At 33.5% G+C, this 22,999-nt stretch overlaps 1 protein-coding gene across 3 annotated transcripts in view; it reads right to left on the bottom strand.

Moving 5' to 3' along the window:
- Positions 1 to 22,999, bottom strand: part of DPP10 (dipeptidyl peptidase like 10) — a 712,528-nt gene that overhangs the window by 235,318 nt on the left and 454,211 nt on the right. The gene's annotated exons all lie outside the window — the stretch shown is intronic.

Raw genomic sequence — 22,999 nt, 5'->3', positions numbered from 1 at the left:
TGGTAATTATCACATAGATTTTCTGAGAATTGAATGAGATGATATACGTATAAATTCCTTAGCACACAATTCTCATTAAATGAATATTTATTTACTGACAAAGTGGTATTTTACTATTATTATCCATCCCCATTCTCTACAATAGTACACACTGTTCTACAGAATATGAGCCTCAAAGATATCTTGGCATAGCTGAAATAAAATGAAGCTAATGTCCCAGGTTGGGGACACTAAAGTTAACTTATGCAGTTTAAACAAACTGAGTAACTTTCTTAATTCATCTAAATCACAATCATTCAATTTAAGCAAATCTGAATAATTTAGAATTGCTAATAATTTCACAAATCTGTATTAGTGATAAAATACTTCTAATTTTTGAAATGGTCAGTTTAACAACTCAAACTAATTCCATATATCCCTCACCTCTATTTAATTGATACTTATAATATTAGTTCTTCGTAAATTAACTGTCAAACTTAATTCTCTAATATAATCTCCATTTAGGTTCCCTCTGGAAAGAAAAAGAAATAGGATTCCAAGATGAAATGTCTAGTTCCATGTTAATTAATTGAGTCTTCCATTTTTCGAAAATATTAGATTTGACATTAATTTTCTTAATCCCCATAAATAATTGCAATGATATTAAACAGATATGACTTACCAATTTGAAACAGTGCTCTCTAGTTTTGTATTTAATATGAAAGCAATTGTTTTTATATTTTATTTATATTTTAAATGCTTTGCTCTGCTTTTTTTCTTAATAAAAATGATTCTGCTTGTGTCTACATTTTAATAGAATACTGCAGCTACTTGAGAATACATTTATTTTGCAATGGTGTAATCGTAAGAGCAGAATTTGTGTTTGCGTAGCATGTGCGATGCCGTTCATAACATCCCGCCATTCTAGAATTTATAGTAAGTCCATCAAATGAGACAAATAATATCCATTTTAGGGGGACTCAAAATCCGTGCTTCTATTTTAGATAAAAACAGTCTGAAATTTAAAAATATGTGTATGTATATGTGTAAAATTGATTTCCTTTCCCAATAGATTCCATCTACCTAAGAATTTATGGACACAAAGGTTACCCACTTATCCAGCTGTAAGGAACTAAGCAGTAGGAGAGTGCGTTGGTTAAAAAGGTGATGCTACTCAGGTAATCAAGCTTTTTTTTTTTTTTCATTTGTAATGACATTCTGGAATTAAAGTAGGTATAATGTAAACTTAAAATAACAAGGCAGGTCCCCCAAAATATATGTTTTTACTTGCAAATATTTTGTTGGCTTGTAATCATTTTAAAGGGATTCTCTTTTCCTCTGCCTCTGCATGTGGTGGACATAGGTAATAATAATTTATATTATTTAAAAGCAGATAAAAATGCACAGATAGGGAATTGAGGGCAATTTGTTTAGCTCCCATAATAATTTAATACTTATTTCACTCAAATATTATATTATATTTCTGTGTATCCAGGATTCACTGCTACCCAGGCACAAAATATCTCAGAGATGATCTCCCTCAAAAAGAAGATTTCTGTTCTCTCTATATGATAATTCTGGAGACTTGGACACTGGTTGCCAATTGCCTTTTAGCAAGTCACTTAGACTTGCCAAGTTAGAATTCCTTCCCCTAGCCAGGCATGGTTGTTTACGCCCGGCCAAGGTGGGAGGATCACCTGAGGTCAGGAGTTTGAGACCAGCCTGGCCAACATAATGAAAACCCGTTTCTACCAAAAATACAAAAATTAGCTGGTGTGGTGGCACACGCCTATAATACCAGCTACTCAGGAGGCTGAGGCAGGAGAATTGCTTGAACCCAGGAGGCACAAGTTGCACTGAGCTGAGATGGCGCCATTGCACTCCAGCCTGGGCAAGAAAGTGAGACTCAGTCTCAAAAACCAAAATCAAAAAAAATTCCTTCCCTTATAAAATTGTGGTGCTCAGAGAAAATGTTGACCAACAGAGGGGCACTTGAAAATATAAATGGTTATTTGTGCAGTCAAAATAACTGGGTGTCTGACTGGTGGTTAGTGGTAGATCCTGCAAAGTGCAGAGCTAACTCTGCCCAATAAAGAATTATCCCACTTACAACGTTATCAGTAACCTTGTTGTGACTCATAAGCTGAGAGCTGGTCTCTAAAGTAATTTCCATCTGTAACTGCATAAAGCATGTTTTAAAGGTGATTATGGTAGACACTTTGGTTATTTGCTCCTATCCCATTGTCTCTTACCATTTCAGTGCATGCCCTGAATTCCAGCTGAACAGCTGTGTTGCTCTGCCCCAGTGCTTTTTTGGATCTTGCCATCAGCAGTCTACAGAATTATTGGTAGTTAATGCCTTTGGGATCAGCTTTAAATCAGGGACTGAGTATACTATTTTCCCTCCTGTGGAGAGGCATGGGAGTCACTCTCAGTTAAGTATTATCCAGTGCTCCCCAAAGGATTCAATCTCAGTTGCCCACAGTGCTAGCAGGCTTCCCAATGGACCCTTTATTGTACCTTTTCTTCCCTTTCCCACTTTCTCATTGGTATTTCTTAAGATCACCTCCGAAATAATCTACTTGTACTGAAATCCATACCTTAGAGTCTGCATTTTGCTGGAACATGAACTGAGACAGTAACATATTTACTCTAAGTAAAAAAAGGGTCTCAGAGAATAAATACATCTTAGCAGTATTTGTTCAATGTGTAGGCAACAGACTTCCTGAAGATGGCGGCTTGTGGGAATTGAAATGAAAAAGAAAGAGGAAAACATTGGAAGAGTGACTCTGCTATATGCGGGGGATCTCTGAATCATAATGCAGATTTTACATCATGGAGAGGCAGTAGTGATGTCAGACAAAAAGGCTGGAGGAAGTAGCCCTGAAGAACTCAAGGGTATTGAGGCCAAGAACTGATCTCATGAGAGAATAATGCAAGAATCTGTATAAACCAAGGGCCAAAAGATATTCTATCCACATATAAAAATCAGGAAACACTAATACTTTATGCCAGCGTTAACCTTCAAGTATATCCTGGGCATTTAGTAGAGACTTGGCTAAGCACTGGAATTTTCTGAACTTCATGAATAAGAGACTCCCACCTGGTCAAGCACCAAATCACACAATACCATTCCAAGAACATCCAATAAATGAAGGGATTCCCTTTCTATCTATATAAAAACAGCATCCAAGCATCTGGCTCTCCTAGAAATCACTTCCACAGCCAGTGACAGAAACAAACCACTGCATGTTACATAATAGAATGCAACTCCTTGAGCTTTTGTCTAAATATGTATTCTCTCAGCAGTAAAGTACGAAGGTCATGTAGTAGTTGTGGCTACACGCATTAAAAGGAGAAACATAGGCTTTGATTTATGTAGCATTTTATACAATTGATTTATCAACTCTGCCTAGTGGTAAGATTATTCCTAGAGTTACCAGTTGTCATGATTCTATTGTGATTGAATGAAAACTGGCCCCCAAAAATGATACAGATGTTTAGCATTTTAATGCATCTAACGGAGCTAAATACGCCACTATCTCTATTTCATAATTTTATGTAATTTCACATATATAGTTAGAATATATATCAATACAGCTTTATGAGAGCAGTATTATTAGTCTCATTTCACAGAGGAAGGAACTGAGGCTCAGAGACATTAAATATCTTGCCCAGGAGCATAATAGCTAAGAAGTGCGAAAATGAGATTCCAAATACCCAGTATGTCTGCCTGCAAAGCATATGCTTTCTCATTTATTACATTTTGGCAGAACATGTCACTATATTAGAGGTTTCTGGTAACAATGAGGGGGATACATTCTATTTCGTTATACATGTGGAAGAAATATGTAAATGAAATAATAATGTTGCATTTTTTAATAGATTTCACATGCCAAAAATAAGGCTTGAGGTTAGTCAAACCATATTTGTAAAACCATCCTGCAAATAGTTGATCAGAAACTTACAAGAGTAATGATCACATTAAACTAAAGCACTGCTGTATTCTAGTAAAACACTCTTGCTTTCCAGAATGGCTTTCCATCTTTTGTCCAGGAGGAATATTTCTGGCAAATAGCCACCAAATGCTTATAGATTCTTTTTGGAAAATTTCATGCTTCCTCAAGATGTTAATTTGGTGACATTAAGAATAGATCAAATCAAGTACATAGTTAAAAGCTGATGAGCATATAAAAATATGAATTTGGTTAGACACACGTCCTGTCATTTCAGAATAGTTCCCTGATGAGGGCCATAGGGAAGAGCCACAATTTGGTACCATTTTCCTTCCATATTGTAATATATCTCACATACCTAGAAATGTATTTGGAATAGTTATATTTTCTCACTAATCATCATAAATCTAATATTTGTGAATATGCCAAACTGGGAGTTAGGAGATGTGTATTCTAGATTTGTTTCTCACTTTATCTCTTTATTCAGACTTGAGTAACATTGGAGGTTACAACGATCTTAAAAGCCATTGAGTTTGTTGCTTCCATTTCAAAGATTTTTGAGAGAGAGAGAAGTATTTCAGAAAATGAAGTGACTTCATCAAGGCAACCCTACTAGTAAGTAGGTAGGCTAATGCAGAGCTTCTGACTCCAAGACTAGTGCTTTAAAAATATTTCAAGATTGCTCCCCCATCATGATATGGCTTCAGTAACATGTTTCAAAGTTTGATTCTAAAATGTAATAATTCTATAACATTCTCATCTGTAAGCTACAGTAGATGAAGCATGGAGGAAATCCAGAACCATACATATTTTTGGAGGAAGTTAGAAAGTCATATAGTCCTAAAAAGTTTCACTTAAACAAGTAAAAAAAATAGGTCAACTTGTATTTGAAGGTTGGGGTAAACACTAAATTCTGACATAAACAAGGCTGTGTGGGGTAAGAAAAAAATGTTTCAGAATCAGACTTTGCACAGGAATGTTGGCAAAGCCATAATTACTGTGGTGCTAGAGTGTGCTTCTCTAATAATGATATTTCATTCCCTTGAAGATATTAATTTACTTTTTGATATGTCCATTGCATAGATTAAGATTCGGTTTTTGAAATGTGTTTCCAAATTATGTATCCAGGAGGAAAATACGCTCTTCTTCAAAAGTGCAGAATGCAAATTTGAAAATAATCTATTTTCTGTAATCATTTTACATTTCACTCTTCTACTGAAAAGTTCGGATCTGGATTCTTTTTTTCTCTTTCATTTCCTGCATGAAGATTTTTAAAAATGCACTACAATTCCAGAGTATTAGTCGCACAATCCAGCTTTTATTTAAATTCTATTTCCTTTTTACTGGGAGAATGCAAGCTACATCAATCTGATATAATATCGATATGTTGGGAAAACAATTGTGTCTTAAGATACCAATTTTCGACCATTATCAAGTGGGTGGATTAATTTCCTGAAATGCCGAAGAATATCAATGGTCTACTAAGAAGGGTTATTTCTAAAGATATTCATTTTGGATACTATTGTTTACTGATTTTCTTTTCTTTTCAAAATAATAATACAAAAGAAGTACTCACTTCTGCCTGCACCAAGGTAGTGTTACCGGAGAGCAGACATAGAGAATTTAAAGAGCACATATAGTCTATTGTCAGGTTACTCAAGATCTCTTACAATAATAACAAAGTAAACAAATTAAGCTGCCCAATATTTACAAGCATTTCAGGAAAAGAAGAAGGTCCCAGACATGTAGTTTCATTTACATGGATAATTATAAAACAATTCTTTTAAAAGTACTGGGGTCTCTGCCCATGTAGCTCTTTTATGTCTGTAATGGGAATGGTTTTAAAATTTACTTCATGTTGAAAACACACACACACACACACACACACACACACACACACAAACTCTTACACTGCTTGTGGTACATAGCCTTCAAGCTGGCCCATATTATCCTTCGTTCCCCATGGTAAGTTACCCACGTCAAGTCCTCTCCCATGATGAATAAGGTTGATCTCAGTAACTAATAGTATACTGTGAATATAACAACTTGTAGCCTCTAAGACTGGTAATAGAAGACATTTCCCTATTGCAGGCCCTTTCTTGAATCATTTACTCTGGGGAAATGCAGCTGCCGTATCTTGAGTCTTAAGCAGGTAAGGTCCAAGGCGGGGTGGGGGGAACTGAGACCTCCTGCCAACAGTAGTATCTGCTTGCCATCCATGTGACTGAGTCACTTTGAAAACAGATGCTTGAGTACCAGTCAAGCCTTACTGACTGCAGGCTTGGCTGGCATCCTAACCTTAACCTCATGAGAGGCTCAATTCACACACTGAAGCCATTACCATGTTTTTGACCACAGAAACTATGTAAGATAATAAATACTTAATGTTTTAAGCTACAAAACGTTTGAATATTCTGCAATTGATAACTATTATACATCATTTCTTGATTTTATAATTTTAGATATTCTGTATTAATTTCTCATTAATGGAAATGATGGTGTAGCTCTTAACTATTCATTCCAACCATTCAATATGGTATATTTCAGTTTTTAAAATTAATCAGTTTTCAGTAGTTTCACTATTCATGACCTTATAAATATTATTCACAGCTGAGCCATTAATTACATTGTTTTACTTGATACAATATTGGTTTCACTAAGGTTAATGACTCCTTCTTCCTGAAATTTTTTCTTACTATTCTCTGTAATGACAACTAATTTATTCCTAAACTCTACCAGGGAAATGGAAATGTCACAGTAGGGTCTGGTATTTTAGGAGGATTTCTTTTTTTTGTCGGTGGGGGAGAAGGGAGGTATTTATTTATTTATTTAGACTTATTTTTAGGTTGAACACTTTGCTGTGAGAGCTTACGATTCTCTTCATTTTATCTGGGTTAGTTACTCTCTGGGACTGCTAAAAAATGGAATCCTGGAATATCCCTTCACTATTTTCCTGATGACTCTTTTTTCATCTCTCCTGTGATGGATCCTCTGATTCCTAGACATCAATCTCATATCAATTTTCATTGTGATTTTCATCCTTTTTTTTGTTCTGCAACATATTGTCTAGTAGTTTCCTGAGAAAGTTATTGTTTTGAGATCTTGTATGTCTGAAGATGTCTTCATTCTAATAAGCTCTGCTGGCCAGATATGGTTCACTAGCTTGCTAATGATTTTGCCTCAGTATTTTGAAGATGCTTATTTAATGTCTTCTAATGTCTACTACTGCCATTATGAAGACCCTTTCTGAGATTCTATCCTCTGTTTTCAAATCTGTTGATTCTTCTTTGGAATAGTTTATTTTCTACGTCTGGGAATTTCATAATGATGTGCCCTGGCAAAAATCATTTTCTTTTTCTCCATCTATTGCTCATGGATTGTTTCTTTCCCATTTTCTCTGTTCTTTCTTCCTGGAATTTGTCTTGATCTTTATGAATTGATCTTCTATTTGTTTTATATTTCTCCTTTTATATTATATATCTACGTCTTTTTGTTCTTTTTCAATGTCTTCAACTTTGTCTAATACAATTTATATGGATTCTATGTTCTTTTTGATATCATCTTGTCATTAACAAAAGAATTTCTAAAATTTCATTTTGGATATTAATATTTTTCTTCTTATACTCCCCACTTTCATGTTCTATTTCTTTAGTTTTCTTACTATTGTTCCTTTCATGTTAGAAGCTCTGCTCACATATCTGATCATCACTGAATATCCATTAATATTTAAGAAAGAGATGCTAAAGGCTTATTGGAACTTCTTATCACATAGTTTGAGGAATGATGATCCTTGCTATAGAGTGACCAGAACAACGTTAGTTGTTCCAAATAATTGTCCCCATTTTATTTGGAACAACTACATGCCAGTGTCGTATCTTTTCTCTTGGTTTGTCCCACTTTTGGATAAAAGCCTTCCAGTTTTCATCATGACAGAGTATAGTTGGCAGGCAGGGTATTTTTTGTTTTTTTGTTGTTATTGTTATTCTTATTGTTCTTTGAGATGGTGTCCTGCTCTGTCTCCCAGGCTGGAGTACAGCAACACAATCTTGGCTCACTACAGCTTCTGCTTCCCGGATACAAGCAATTCTCATGCCTCAGCCTCCTGAATAGCTGGGATTATAGGCCCGCACCACCATGCCCGGCTAATATTTTTGTATTTTTAGTAGAGATGGGGTTTCACCATGTTGGTCAGACTGCTCTTAAACTCCTGACCTCAAGTGATCTGCCCACCTCGGCCTCTCAAAGTGCTCAGATTACAGGCATGAGCCGTTGCGCCCAGCCAGAATAAGGATTTAATCATCACTTTCTCCGTTTTGTTAGTGCTTGTGCCCTCAGCTGACTTGGTGTCTCTCAGGCCATAGAAAGAAAAGTATTATTATTCCACCATGTTTAAACAGAAGTCTAGTCTACTCCATTTTGGACTACTTAAAAATTTTAGAATAGTTACAACATATTATATTCTAAGTATTCTAAAATTAATCTTTAAGACTTTAAGTTAATCATTCCATGGTTTCTACATATTGATACTGGGCCTGTTTCCTGGGATATAATGTATGTTATTTCCACCCAGGCCTCTACTTCCTTTACATTACCCCACCAAATTTTCCTCATATACTATATATAAAACACCAAAGATACACATTTTGGACCATGTACTGTAGTAGGCATAGGTTGAACAAGGATTAGTGAATAAAACATGTGTGATATGAAGCATACAATCTAATGGAACAGATTCACATTAAATAAGTAAAAAATGAATTAATACTGAGTTATAATAAGTGCTAAAGGATATAAGAAAGATAGAATGCAATAGAACAATTTTCTTGTTTTACTTTAGCACAATTTCTGAAAGTTTTAACTAAAATTACAGGAGAATGCTTTCAGTAGCCACATAATGCTATTGACTGGTGTTGTGCTAAAAATAACTAAAATGCTCATCTATTTTTTGTACATAAACAGTTGTTAAGTAGCATCTCTCCCTATATATTTGTGTAAATATGTGTGCTTTCATATGTTCACTTTTATACCTATGTTAAATTTATCTTGTGAGAAAACATCTAATTTCTTACATTATTAAATGTTGGAATTAAACTTGCATTATTTTTTCAAATATATTAACTCTGTCTCTCATAGTTACACCTTTGCCAAAAATGATAAGCACTCCTTCTTTGACATCAGTATCCAAGTTATTAAGACAGCGTAAGGGATTCGTACAAAGCCATAAGGGCGCTTCATGTAGGCTGACATCATTTCATTAATCAACTATTAGGCTTTAGTTTTTAATTGTCTGTATTTGGTTTTTCTTCCTAGAACCCTTGCCTTCCCTACCTTTTGAGAGTTTGGAGTTGCAGACTAATTAAGAGATATCCCAACCTCACATGGCCAAGGGCATTTGGTTGCATTTGACTGCTTCTCATCAAGGCAGGAGAGGAAAAATGAAAGCTCGCATTCTTTTCTTTCCTTTTGTCTGATATTGTCACCACTTTTTATCTCCCATATCAATAAAGGACAAAGATTGTTATGGGCTAAGAAAATAGAAACAAAGCTTCCTGCTTTTGTTGTAGGAGTGCTTATATTAGCCTCTGACCACGAAAGAGGACACCTCCTTGATAATCAGTCCGGGAATATAGTACTGGTATTCATACCGTGTGTTTTTAACTTTGACTTCTGTGATAGCAGGAACAAGTCTAAGGAACAGATGAACGCTCTTTCCTTACTGCCTAAAGGGAGTCCCTTCAGAATTCTAGGTTCATTTTACTCAAAATCTTGCAGAGAATTTGAGAGTCCTTCAGCCAAGTGTTTATAAGTAGCTGTGATCTGCTGCTAGATTCAACACTCCAGCTCTCAAGACGAAAGTGAAAGAAACCATTTAAAAGAAATTAATGGGTGCTCAGTGACAAGTTACACAGGATGAAGTGGACAAGAAAATATAGCACATTTTCAACTACTTATATTTTTAATGTAGTGTTATTTCATTTAGCTTGGTTTTAGCTTCTAGACTTTTAGTTTAAATTTGAATCTATTCTTTTTTTGGCAATTTCATTTTAAAAAGGCAAAAGAACATATTGAGAAATAAACGTCTAATGCTTGAGTTTGCCCTGCAGGATTTTAAGAACAGGTTTTTCTCTCAAGAATCAAGACTGCACCTCAAATTATTATCAATGCTTAAAAACAAACATTACTGAGCAATTTATTTTTAGACAATCAAATATTAATTTTGTGAGCAAATATCAATAAGAATGTTTTAGTTATTAAAAATGCTAAATAAAATTTTGCATTAGAAATTAGCACATTTTCATTAACTCATAGGTCAATTTAAATCTCGCTAGAGAGCTTCATTTTACCAACAATTCTACATTAGAGTTTGAAAGACACAACATCTAGTGATACATAAAATATCAAAGGCATAGAAGTTTGAAGTCATGATAACTTGGAGTTTAGATTTCTTTGTGAATTTGGATCAGATACATAACTTGTTAAAGTTTATTTGACAATTCTGCATAATACATTGCATTCATAATATTATTGGGAAGATGTTTGATAGAGAAAATGATCTTCTCACATACTAGGTGCTCCAGAAATGTTTGATTTTGAGCTTAAAAGGCAAGTCAGAGGTTTCTATTTTTACAAAAAAAAAAAAGAGAGAGAGAGAGAGTAAATTTTACTTTTGTTGATAAGAAGATAGGAACATTCTTGGCTGGAATATATCATGATCTGACAATTAATAGAAATTTGCTCATGTTGGCTTTTTCTCCCTTTTCTTTCTTTCCACCCCTCTTATCTGTAGTTCATTCTACACTGAAAAAAAGGCGAAATTAAGATCAAATGCCAAGTACTTCCCGTACATTCTGGAGAAAAATGCACTTCTCCTTTGCTTGGAATGGGAAGAATCAGAATATTTTTAAAAGCTGCAAATCATACAAAACTGAGGAAATATATACCAAAAGAAGATAATAAATTAAAAAGAGCATTTACAGAGATAGCCTGGGGTGATGAGAGTTTAAAATTTTGATCTTTTTGTTCATCTTAGAAAAATTATGATATATGTATTCTCTCTAGCTCACAGTCTTCTCATTTTCAAAATGAGAGAAACATTGAAAGTATTATGTTTCTTATCAGCATTAAATTATATAACCCTTGTGGCATCTCAAAAATTGATTCCATCCAAAAAAATGCATGTTAATCATTATTTGCCAAAAAAGACAATCTCCAAATTTCTTTATGTAAAAGTATTCCATGACCTAGTCCTATAGATCAGGTGAATATTGGAGATTGTTTTCCCTGTAACTTTACTATCATCTACCAATCTTCGTATTTTGTTGGGAGATCATGAAACCTTCTATCAAACTCTCTTTATGCAATAAGTTATAACAAATTAGCAATGGCTCATAAAGATATATCAAATTAGAGTAAAATGCAACTGAAAATATCATAAATCATTGGGTAATTGTTTTCTTAAATTCTTGTGGTAAGTACGAGAGAAGAAATTGGAGATGTGCAGATTTTAAATGACCTTAACAGTCTTACATAGGAGTTTTTGCAGTATAGTAAGAAGGAGGTGGCTACTTAACGTTTTCAAAAAGCAAATGACCTCATGAAAAGTATGCAAGGCTATATTGTTGATATTAGAAAATTGGAAGACAGAGTATAATTAAAAGAACCTTGCAGATGTAGGGTTGTGAAATGAAAAAGGCTTAGATTTAGGTTATGATCTAAAAAATTGTATTTAGGTGAAGAAGGTAGGGTAAATCTGTGTGACAGTTTCTTGAAGAAAAGAGACACTAGTTGTGAACCATGATAGCAATTACCCTGACAGAACAGAACTGTGGTGGCCAACCAGCTCAGGCTCAGAGATTGCTGTTACGTTCTATTGAATGAGCTAAAATAGTCCAGGTTGAGAGCATTCCTCTGAGATCTTAGAAGAAATAACAGATACGAGAATTATAGTTAGGCAGCTTGGTTTCAAATCAGAAGCTGCATAGTTTTTTAGATAACAAAGCTTAAGATCTACTGTTATAAAACTGAGGACTCAGAGACCAGATGTCTGTGGCATCTACAAAGACTAGAGAATAGAAAAACTCTGAAAATAGAGTTGGGGCTATTCTCTCAGGAGGATAACCCTAAGAATCCACTGTCATCACCCAACTTAACAAAACATGCAATCAGGTCACTGAATATTGATTTGTTTGAAAGGGAATCTGAATATCCTGAAAGATAGCACTGTCTCAAAAGCTACCATCTTAAAAAAAAAAAAAAAAAAAAAAAACAGCTAGAAGGGAGGTTTATTCAGCTTGCAGCATGTCCCTATCGTTTTTTTCTCCTTTAGCCTAAGGTATGTTTACCACTCTACTTATATAAAACACATCTCTATAACACATGTTCTGTTGGTTGAAATGTATGTCTTTCTTAAGATGTAAACACCTAGGTTTCCCTTAGTTTAAATTTTGCATAGATAACTCTGCAGCAAGCATAGAGTCTGTAAAGATTGCTAGATATTAAGTGCCTTCTGATAAAAATCATCTCATAAATATTTTATCTTACAGAATAAAGAAACTCTTTTGTTTATCTCACATCTTGTCAATGGACTGGATTTGTTCTCTGATCCAAATTCCAGTGAAGAAATAGCACTGCTCTAAAATGGTTAAGATTTATTTTGAACAAAGGGTTGCTTCTAAAATATGTCAGCATTGTACATGGCAGGGCTGACACTTACTCCTTTTCTCTGCTGTTAGGTTTACGTGGTTAGAGCTGTCAAGAAATCAAAAAAAAAAAACAACAACAACAAAAACACACAGAGGTCAAGTTCCAGCCCAGCTCTGTTATGCCCAAACGTTATACCAGGGCATGAGCTTACACCCTTGCTTACCTCCCTCTCTAGACACTGGGGAGTGCAGAGAAAGCTGAGAAAACAGATCTGTCCTATTTTCCTGGTCACTGCTACTATCATGAAGACTAGAGTTGGGTTTTGTGGCGGGGGGGGGGGCGGGGGTCGTGTGTGCGCACGCCTGTTCCAAGTCACAATTCACAGATCCGTGTCACCAACTGAAGGAAATATGAGACCACAAGCTGTGTCTTGATGATGGAATTTTTGACTCAAACATAGACCTTTTTTTTCTCCAAAGAACACATTCAACTTGCAGATGACTACACACACACACACACAGGTTTATTTATTTTTTAAATGATAACATTCAGCATGTTGACAAGGATAAAGAGAACTACGACACTTAAACATGTCAGGTAGAATGGCAAATGCACCAACTTTCTGAAGGTAACATGCCAATAAGCATCAAGAATCAAGAACCTTAATAATTTTCAGTTCTCTGAAATTTACTTTTAACTTATTTAAAAATAATTATTTACTTTTTGGAAATTATTTCAAGGAATTAAGAGAGGGATATGCTTTATGTGTATTTCTTTCAAAATAATTTTTTAAATAACCAGTAATTATCTGGCTTTTTCAGAGCACTAAGTGAATCTCCAGCAAATACGATGAATGCAATTAGCAAAGCTCTGAGTTCCCCACAGATGTTGGCCCATGGTCTGTGTATCCCCAGGCTGTGCCATGAGTGACTCCTCAAAGAAATGTCACCTTGCAAACAGGTGTATTTTTTTCCTCACATAGAACATTTGTCTGAGAGGAAGGTCTTTTTCTTTTATGAAATCTCAGTATTATAAAATCGGCAACTTTACATGAAAGAGAAGAATGAAAAAATAAAGGAAGAAATTTATATGACTCCAAAGAGCAAATAGAAATACTAAAAAAAAAATTTTTTTAAAAGATGCTTTTGAATGTTGAATGATATCATTTCCCTTATAGGACACAGAAGAAAAGATAAATAGAAAATATGGGGTTGATATTGACTAATGTGATATAAATTTGATTGAAGGTCTTTAAAAGATTCTGTGCTAAAAATGCACATTTACTTGGGAAATGTGTTCTAGCATTTTTTTAAACCATTCATTATCTTTTTTAATGTATAACTCTGTCCTTGTATAAAGATAATCAGATTCTTCAGGACAGAGACTGATAGTTCTTTGATCGCTGGAAACATCCAGGTGAAGGTAATCATAGAATCATCATTGCCTGGAGTACTCAGACCTATTGACAAACAGACTTTTACTCAGAGACTGTTAAGTTTCTGCTTACAGTGGGGGTTTTATTCATGAAAATGTCCATTTTTAGAATAAAAGAGAAGATACAGGTGATTTAATTTAAAAATCTAATTTTACAATTAAAGAAACAGAAATTTTAGAGGTCAAATGAGTTGTTGAAAGTCACACAATTGGCTGGGCGCGGTGGCTCACGCCTGTAATCCCAGCACTTTGGGAGGCCAAGGCAGGCGGATCACAAGGTCAGAAGATTGAGACCATCTTGGCCAATATAGTGAAACTCTGTCTCTATTAAAGTACAAAAAAAAAAAAAAAAAATTAGCCAGGCATGGTGGTGTGTACCTGTAATACCAGCTACTCGGGAGGCTGAGGCAGGGGAATCACTTGAATCTGGGAGGTGGAGATTGCAGTGAGCTGAGGTCGCGCCACTGCACTCCAGCCTGGCAACAGAGGAAGACTCCTTCTCAATTAAAAAAAAGAAAGTTATACAATTATTGTTATTTAACTAGTTAGGAATTAGACCTTCTAAATCCACATCCAAGCTCATTAAGCCAAGTAATATTTTTTTTTTTCTTTTCTCTCTAAAGATCACTCTTTAATAGGGTAGAATTTCTGTCAAGTGGTCAAATTTTATCACTGTGGTCAATTTTAATAACAATGCATTTAAGGTATTTATCTATGTTACACAATCAGGTAATACATCCCAGACTTGGCAGTATTTGATGTGAAAAAGGCATAGCTTTTAATTATGTTTTTATATTTGGGTAACTGGTGTTTGTGTTGTGCTGTTACAAGAGTGATAGGGTTGCTACAGAAACAAAACGCATAAAGAAACCAACCTCTTAAAAAACAAAGAAACCTAATTGAATCTTAGGAAAGCTTAATGACATTTTAAAGTCCAGATAATGAGAAAAGTTAGATTCATCACGCTTACTTAAATAAATTATCTTTTCAATTCTAGCCACCACTTTAAGGTGGTCTTTGACAAACTGGAACAATGAATATCAGCTATAGTTTAAAGAATCTGAATGACATTTCTCTTTTAAGAAGTAGATAACTGGGTAAAACTGAATAATGATTCTAGTCTCATAGGACCTAGAAAAGACTTGAAGATGATAAGCAGGTGAAGAGGCATAAAAGGATGAAGTAAAGCTTTTTATTATTTTTCTATTTTCAAGGCATTAATTCTAAAAAGCCCAATTCAAAACCAAGTAACTGCAATCGTTGGCTACACAAAGAGGAGGAGGGAAAGAAATGTGAATTGGTATCCCCATTAAACAGCAGCAATTTTTCAACAGCAGTTATGCTTTTGTGCAAATTTAAATTAGATGGTATCTGCTGATAGATTATTAATCAAACAGAAATATTCAACTGAAGTTTCCCCTCGTGATTATTTTATTTTGCATAATTTGCCATTTGCACTTCATCTGCAGCTGCAATCTCATTGATATAAAAGAAATGTCAACTTCAAAGTTGCCATCTCTTACAAATTATAAATTCAGCTTTGAGGATTAATGCTACAAGTGGCCTATTCTTAAGATAATTAAATGTGAATGAGCTATGCTTTAGAGGCAATCAAACAGAAATCTTTTTCCCAAAGATGTGCAAAAATAGATTACCTGAAGAATTTAGTTCTCTGATTTTCCATATATACATGGAAATCAGCTAACACATTCAATTGATATGTAAATAAAAATATTAAGAAAAAATTTTATTGTTCTTTTCCAAAGTATGTATTTTAATGGATTTTAGAAAATCTATTAAAATACTTATTCATTTGAGAGAAAGTTATTACATTACCATCTTAGTTTTTCAAAAATTATTGAACAGGAAGTTTGGGTGTTTGAAATTGAAGAGTAAGCTCTTAAAAAAACAATCCTTACACAAATAACTAAATGCTGGATAAAATCAAAAACACAACTAGCTGAGGGCTTTGAAGGATGAACCAAGCAGGGAGTTTCTAAAGGGGAATCAAAACTTGGGGCAGCATAGCGAAAAATCCCTATTTTATTGGTGATTTATCCTTAAGATAGCTGCTGCTGCAGTGGAGATAGGTTAAAAATGACTTCTCATCAAAAACAAAACAAAAAAAATAGGTGATGGAGCTCTGGGGTAACAATGGCTCCTAAAGAGTCAAAGACAGGAGAGACCAGGAAAAAGGAACCCTTAATTCAGTGCATAAACTCAAGGTAAGTTCCTGGTTGACCACTGGGACCATTCATGGGGTGAATGGAGGATGGCGGGCAAAATTAAAGCAACTTACAACTAAAAATTACAAAAAAGTGAGATGTGAGCCACAATGCACTATATGTGTGACAGTAAGTAAATTGCCTGCTAAAATAAAAACCTTCAATAATCTGTTGGAGGTAAAATAGAACAGAATCCAGAATATAGTCAGCATAACACTCATGATATCCAGGATGCAATTCAAAATTACTCAATATAGAAAGGTTGCAAATGTGACCCAATACCGAGGTATTAATAATGAACAGATGCCAATCAGGATGGTGCAGAGGCTAGAATTATCTTATGAGGCTAGTAAAGCACCTCTTATAACTTTGTTCTTCAAGGTAAATAAAAATGCATTTGTAATGCATGAAAGTATAAAATCTCAGAAAAGATACAGACAACGTAAAAAAGAAAGTGAAATGTTAGAACTGAAATAAATAAACATTTGAAATAAAATCACTGGGTAAGCTTAGTAAGAGAAAGGGGATGAAAGAGAAAATAGCCAGTGAACTTGAAAATCTGTCAATAGACTTCACTAAATCAAAAGATGAGAGAGATTTTAAAAATTCTCACCAACCAAAGAGGGCCTAAGAAGTCTATGGGACAATGTCAAAAGTTTTAACATATAGGTAATTGAGTCCCAGAAGTGGAGAGAAAGAAAATGGGGCAGAACAGCTGCTTGAAGAAATAATGACTGTAACTACCATTTTTGGTAGATGGACAAGATGTTAAATTTAATAGTTGAGCAAATGCCAAATAAGACAAACTCAGAATATATTTTGTAGATAATCATACTCAAAATTTTCAAAGCCTAAAGCATGAGAAAATTTTAAAGTACTCAGTGAAAATAACATATTATTTTAGAGGTGTAATAATTTGAATAAAAACAGACTTCTCATCAGAAGCCCATGAAGACCAAAAGAGAGCAGGGAAGAAAAAGAAATATTTACAGAGGTAAAAATAAATAAATAAATAAATACAGTTGTCATCTCATAATTTAAAATGAGTGAGACATGTTTCAAAAATTAATGTCAAATAAATACATATTTAAATGAAAAACTAAGGAAATTTATTTCTATCAAACCTACACTCCAAAATCACATTACTAATGAAAAAAAAAAAAAAAAGGTCTTCAGGCTGAAGAGAAACTAGGAAATTATACCACATGAAAAGTTTGAATCTTTGGTCATAAACAAATGGCATTAAAAATGTTAAATTATGAGTAAATATAAAAAAACCTATTTTTAAAATTTCTTCAAAATATAATTTACTCTTTAAAGCAAATATTATAAAATTATTTACGGATTTTTAATCTGTATGTATATTAATTCAGATGACAATTGTAATTAAAGGATAGTGGGGATAAGTGGACCTATTATATGATCACAAGTTTTCTATATTTTACACAAAATGCTACAAAAATTGAAGTATACTGCTATATATTATTCATTATTAAGGATATAAATTGTAAGCCACAGAACAGCCACTTAACAATGATACAAAGAGGTATAGGTAAAAAGCTAATAAAGAAATAACTGAATTCTAAAAATATATTCAAGTAATTAAGAAGAAGGCAGGGAAGGGAGATCAGAGGATCAAAAAATGAAAGATGGACATCATAAGGACCAGGAAATAAAAGACGACCATTATAAAAACCAGTAATAAAATAGTAGAAGTAAATCTGAATGTATCTTATAGTAAATGTTAATTGGTTAAGCATTCAAGTTAAAAGGCAAAGATTATGTTCAAATATTTAAAAAAAAAACCCATAGGACCTCAATATATGCTATCTAAAACAGATAGATTTAAATACAAAGACACAGAGAAATTGAGAGTAAAAGGAAGGAAAAAGATTTACAAGTATCAGAAGGCTGAAGTAACAATAATAATATCAGATAAAATAGACTTCAAAATAATTAGTATTACCAAACATAGAGACATATTTCATAATGTTAAAAGGGAGAGGAAGTCACAACAATCATACATGTTTATATACCTAATAACTGAAGTTTAAAATTTTAAAAAATCTGAAAGATTTCAAGGGAGAAATAGACAACTTTACAATCAGAGTTTGAGAGTAATACTTTCTCTCAACGATTGACAGAAGAGTTGGTCTGATGAAGGAATCACTTAGTCCCTTTTGATTTGATATTTCTAGATCTTATGAGGACTGCTTTAGGCCTTTGGTAAAGGATTTCAAAAGCCAAAACATAAGCTATTTGTCCCAGATGAAATTCAGTAATAAGATTTTGAAAGTTTTTATTTTTGAAGAGTGAGCACTACAGTTAGAAATCTGCTTAATTAAAAGCTGATATCTAAGCTACATACACACACACACACATTTTATTTATATATGTAAATGAAATATATATAATGCATATAAAATATGTATTAATATATAATGTATATAAATGTGTGTGTATATTTATGTATATATGACCTTTATGATTTTTCTTTTTGGATCCTGTTTTGGGGAATATTTTTAGTTGGCTAAAACTTTTTTCTAAATTATGTACATAGTACTTACGTTTGCTTCCTTTCTTAAAAATTGTTCTCTTATTTATTTTTAATCCACCTTATTCTTCTTTTCTCTTTGTCATATTCAATCTCTTTTGCATTGCCTTACCTGATCTCTTTGGCTTTGAAGGACATGAGAAATTACTTTGTATTGTGAAAAAACTTGACCTTGGTGTGTTTAATGGCTAGGGAATGGGCTGATTATAGAGTGTGCTGACTGGTGTTGGGTTGCCTACCAGCCTCCAGGGAATGTCCTCACAGTGAAGTATACTGTGGAAACATTGCACTGTCTCCTCCTGTTGTGTTTCTCTCTTTTGGGGGACCCAGGATTCAATGTGCAAATGGGATCCTTGATTCTGAGGGATATGCGTTTTACTTCCAGCTGTGCCTGCTTCTCATGTAGTTAAATAGCAAGCCCTAAAAACTGTCTGCTTTTCTTCCCATATTCATTAAAGGGCTCCACTCTGAAGCTAGTAATCTAATTATGGAACAAGTAAAATAGCCAAAATACAACTTTCTAGCATTTAGCTAGCTATCCTGAAACCTTTTTGGAAAAGAAATTTACATATTTAAGGAAATCTCCATCTGTAAGAGTGCCTACCTGTGTACATTAAAAGTGTTTACCATTGTTGTAAATTTACAAGTCATCTCTTTGTTTAAGGTGCTTTCTCTGGTCATCTTAACTGAATTTTACTTACATAATTTTTTCCTGTGGTTTGAGCAGATGATGATACAATATTTAGGCCAAACGTTTTACCTCTGTACTCTGAGATATAAATTTTCTGCTTTGTTTTACAATAGCTGTCCCTTTAGAACTGCAAATATGGGGTTGCCTAGCTAATAATTGCTTAGAGAAGAAAACAGGTAATCAAGAGACTGATAGTCTAAAATACTGGAGAGAAACTTTGAAATATGACAAGTGAAGATTTGTTTCTCTGCCTGTGTGTCTATGTGTTTATACACATTTTTAAGCACATAGAATGTTTCATTACTAAAATACGTAAAAGAGCTCTAATTACTTGTCTTAAAGAAAAAAAAACAAATCAAATATTTTAACAGAAAAATAAAAATTTTACCTCACATAGTTTCGTAGTTCATGTGACAAATCTTTGGTAAATTAAGAGTTTTTTAAAGTTACTGGTAAGATAAAATGGAAACATCTTCAGAATTTAATTTAGAAATTCAGTCTGAATTACACAGGCAGGTCAGATACTGCCTTTGCTAGGTGTTTTAAGGTCATAAATTGTGATATTTATGCGTGATATTTTTGATAAATATTTGACTGGCCTGTTTTACAACTATTAGGTTCTAGGCTCTAAACAAATGGACATGAGTTCTTCTTGGCCTAGCTATGCCTCCTGGCTATGAAGGAAAGGGTAAGGCATTATCTGCAGCTCTGTCCTTTGTTCTGGGCTTTGCATTTAATACATAATTAAAATTGCTTACCTCCTAGGCTTTCCACTAAAAACAAAAGTTAGAGTCAACACCATAATAAATAAAATTAAAACTACTAGATATAAAAGAAACAATTCTATATATAAAGCATATAATAAAGTAGGATGTGTAAAAAGGTTATAAAAAAGCATGGAAATGTGTTTTTTGTTAAAGAAAAAGTAATTTTGTCTTATTTAAAGGTTTATAAGAATTGTTTTAAATTAAAAAAAAATGATGGATAAAACTAAACGGATATGGAAAAGGGAAGGAAAGGAAATATTTGTCCTAAAGTAAAATATTAGAAAAAAACTGAAGGTTTAAGTAAGTTATAGAAGGTTTATGGCAGATTAATTTTATAAAAGGAATTTTGTTAGTGATCAAGTTGGCTAAAGTTTAAAGGGGATTATTTCATTTTTTCTATAAATTAAACTTTAATATCCAAAGCACACTGATACAGGGCCAGGATCAGGGCCTTTGTGTGTTGGAGTAATGGTTTTCTTGGAACATTGATCTGCTCTTTAATAGAAAATTATTAAAGTTTATAAAAGGGTCTATAAAAATCTTACTGTATGGTCAAACTGTTTGAGATTGGATGAATTTGTTCATAAGATTTTATTAAAATAAGCTTTAGCATTAACAATATGCTATTAAAAGGTAAAATTTTGTTTTCTCTTTTGGACAAAGTTTTCAGTTAATAGTAAGAGATAGTAAAAGATTTTTTTTAACATGTTGAGTAAACTACAAAAAAGGGAAGAGAAAGACAGATTCAGTTCTCTTCATATCTTTATTATGTCTTACCATTTAAGAAACTGAGTCTCCTCTCAATGCACAAATGTTTTTGCTTTCTAAAATATTTGCCTAATTTTTATATCAGATGTTTAAAATCTTAGATATTTGACAAGCTTTCCAAAATAAAATTTCAAATTCTGTCTTCTTGACCTCATTAACTTTTTAGATATTAGGTCCCCTGAAGTACAAGAAAGACATATTCAGCTTATTTGGTATGTTGAAATCATATAGAAAGCATTGTAAAATATAAAATAATGTTTAACTTTATTTGGGTTATATTTATATAAATGTGTTATTAGTATGTGTTCCAAAATAGCATGGGATTTCTATAATTCTGATATGTCTCAGTATGTTATCAGTAATAATTATAACTATTATGATAAATTTTTGTATGCCACAGAGGTAACCAGATTTCCTCGTCAATTGTGTGTTTCACCATGGCTGTACTAAGACTTTTGTCATCCACAGTCGTTTTGCTTTGATTCTCCTCAAAAAGTGGTTTATCATCAGCTAGAGTATAAAACTTGCTTCTTCAGGGGAGTTCACAGAAAGGACCTGCTTGAAAGCAGGTTTCTGATAATTTTGGAGATTGTGCCATTGGACTAGAGAAGAAACTTGCAGAACTTTCACTGGAGAGTAAAGTGTTCATGAGGATTGTTGGTCCAGTATCAGGAAGAAGAGGAGTTAACTGCATGGGACTGGACTATTAGATACTGAAATAATTTTTTATGACTTTTTTTGTTTGAAACATTGCTGATTCTTTATGTTTTGTTTTTCAGAGTCAAGAAAACTTTTTTCTTTTGAGCTATTTATAGCTTTTAACAACTGAGTATACTCTTGTAAACAAAATTTGAAGCATATTTCTTTCTGCCTGATTTCTCCAGAATTTGGAAACTATTTGTAAATATTCTTAATTCATGGCAATATAGTTTTTTGTATAAGTTAAGTAAGAATCTGTTTCATTTTTAATAGGACACAATTAGAGACACTGGTTATTTTATCATGCCTTCAGCTGGAAGGGCATATCTTCAGATGTGACCAGAATGCTTTGAGGAATTAAGATTGATTTTATAGAGCCAATAATAGCCCCTTGGAAAGACTGGTCTCTTGTCTACGTGGTTACTTTGCAGGGTTCTTTACCTATGGTAAGTAAAGAATGCCATTTTCTGACAGGCCTAAGAATCTCAAGTTTTTTGGGGACTTCAAGAAGAGAGGAATTTACCCACTTCATAATAGGTATTCTACAGGCATAGGTAAGTTATTGGTTGGGCTTGAAAGGTTTTTAAAAGTCCAATCTGAGATTCCTTATGAAAATTTCCAGCAAAGCCAATGTTTAAATGCCTATATGAACAATAATTCATGTTGAACTTTATGCAATTAATCAAGCCAAGTATAATAAGACTAAAACTTGTGTTGCGAATAAATTGGTCCTACTATGATTTGTCTTTGGTAAAAAATGGGGGAATAGAGAAAGAAAAATTATGTTTCAAAAGAGACGGTAATATACCTATTATTAGATTTTAGCCTTGTCCTTTAGTTTTGAGTATTCATTTTTTCTCTACATTTTGGTCTGAATCCTGAATTCTTTCCTTGCTAAAATTCTCCAAACTAACTTTTTTTATTTTCCATTTTTTCTTCCATTTTTCTGGCTTGGAATTACTAGAAATTAAAACTGTGTTTTTCTTAAAGCCCTGCACATTGAAGCTAGACAACTTAAACGTCAGTTAAAAAAAAAAAAACCAGCAACTTATATATGAACAACCTTCACGCCTTCCTGCCGATGTGTGGACTTCTCAGAAAGTTCACTTGAACTCCTGGTCCAAATTACAATCCAGAAGAATCTGTCAGGTTGCCATTGCAATCTGAGGATGCTTTAGAAACTCTAGAAAAGCTAGTCTACAGAGGGAATGTGCCAGACATTAACCTTTGTTTTCCTTCTGTTTCCATAGAAATGCCTTACTAGAGAGCCGATTGCCTGCATC

This window comes from Hylobates moloch, unplaced genomic scaffold (assembly GCF_009828535.3).
Source record: "Hylobates moloch isolate HMO894 unplaced genomic scaffold, HMol_V3 SCAFFOLD_24, whole genome shotgun sequence".
In the NCBI taxonomy this organism is placed as follows: Eukaryota; Metazoa; Chordata; class Mammalia; order Primates; family Hylobatidae; genus Hylobates; species Hylobates moloch.
The sequence above is the reverse complement of the archived record's forward strand: the minus strand, read 5'-3'. Positions and strand labels throughout refer to the sequence as shown.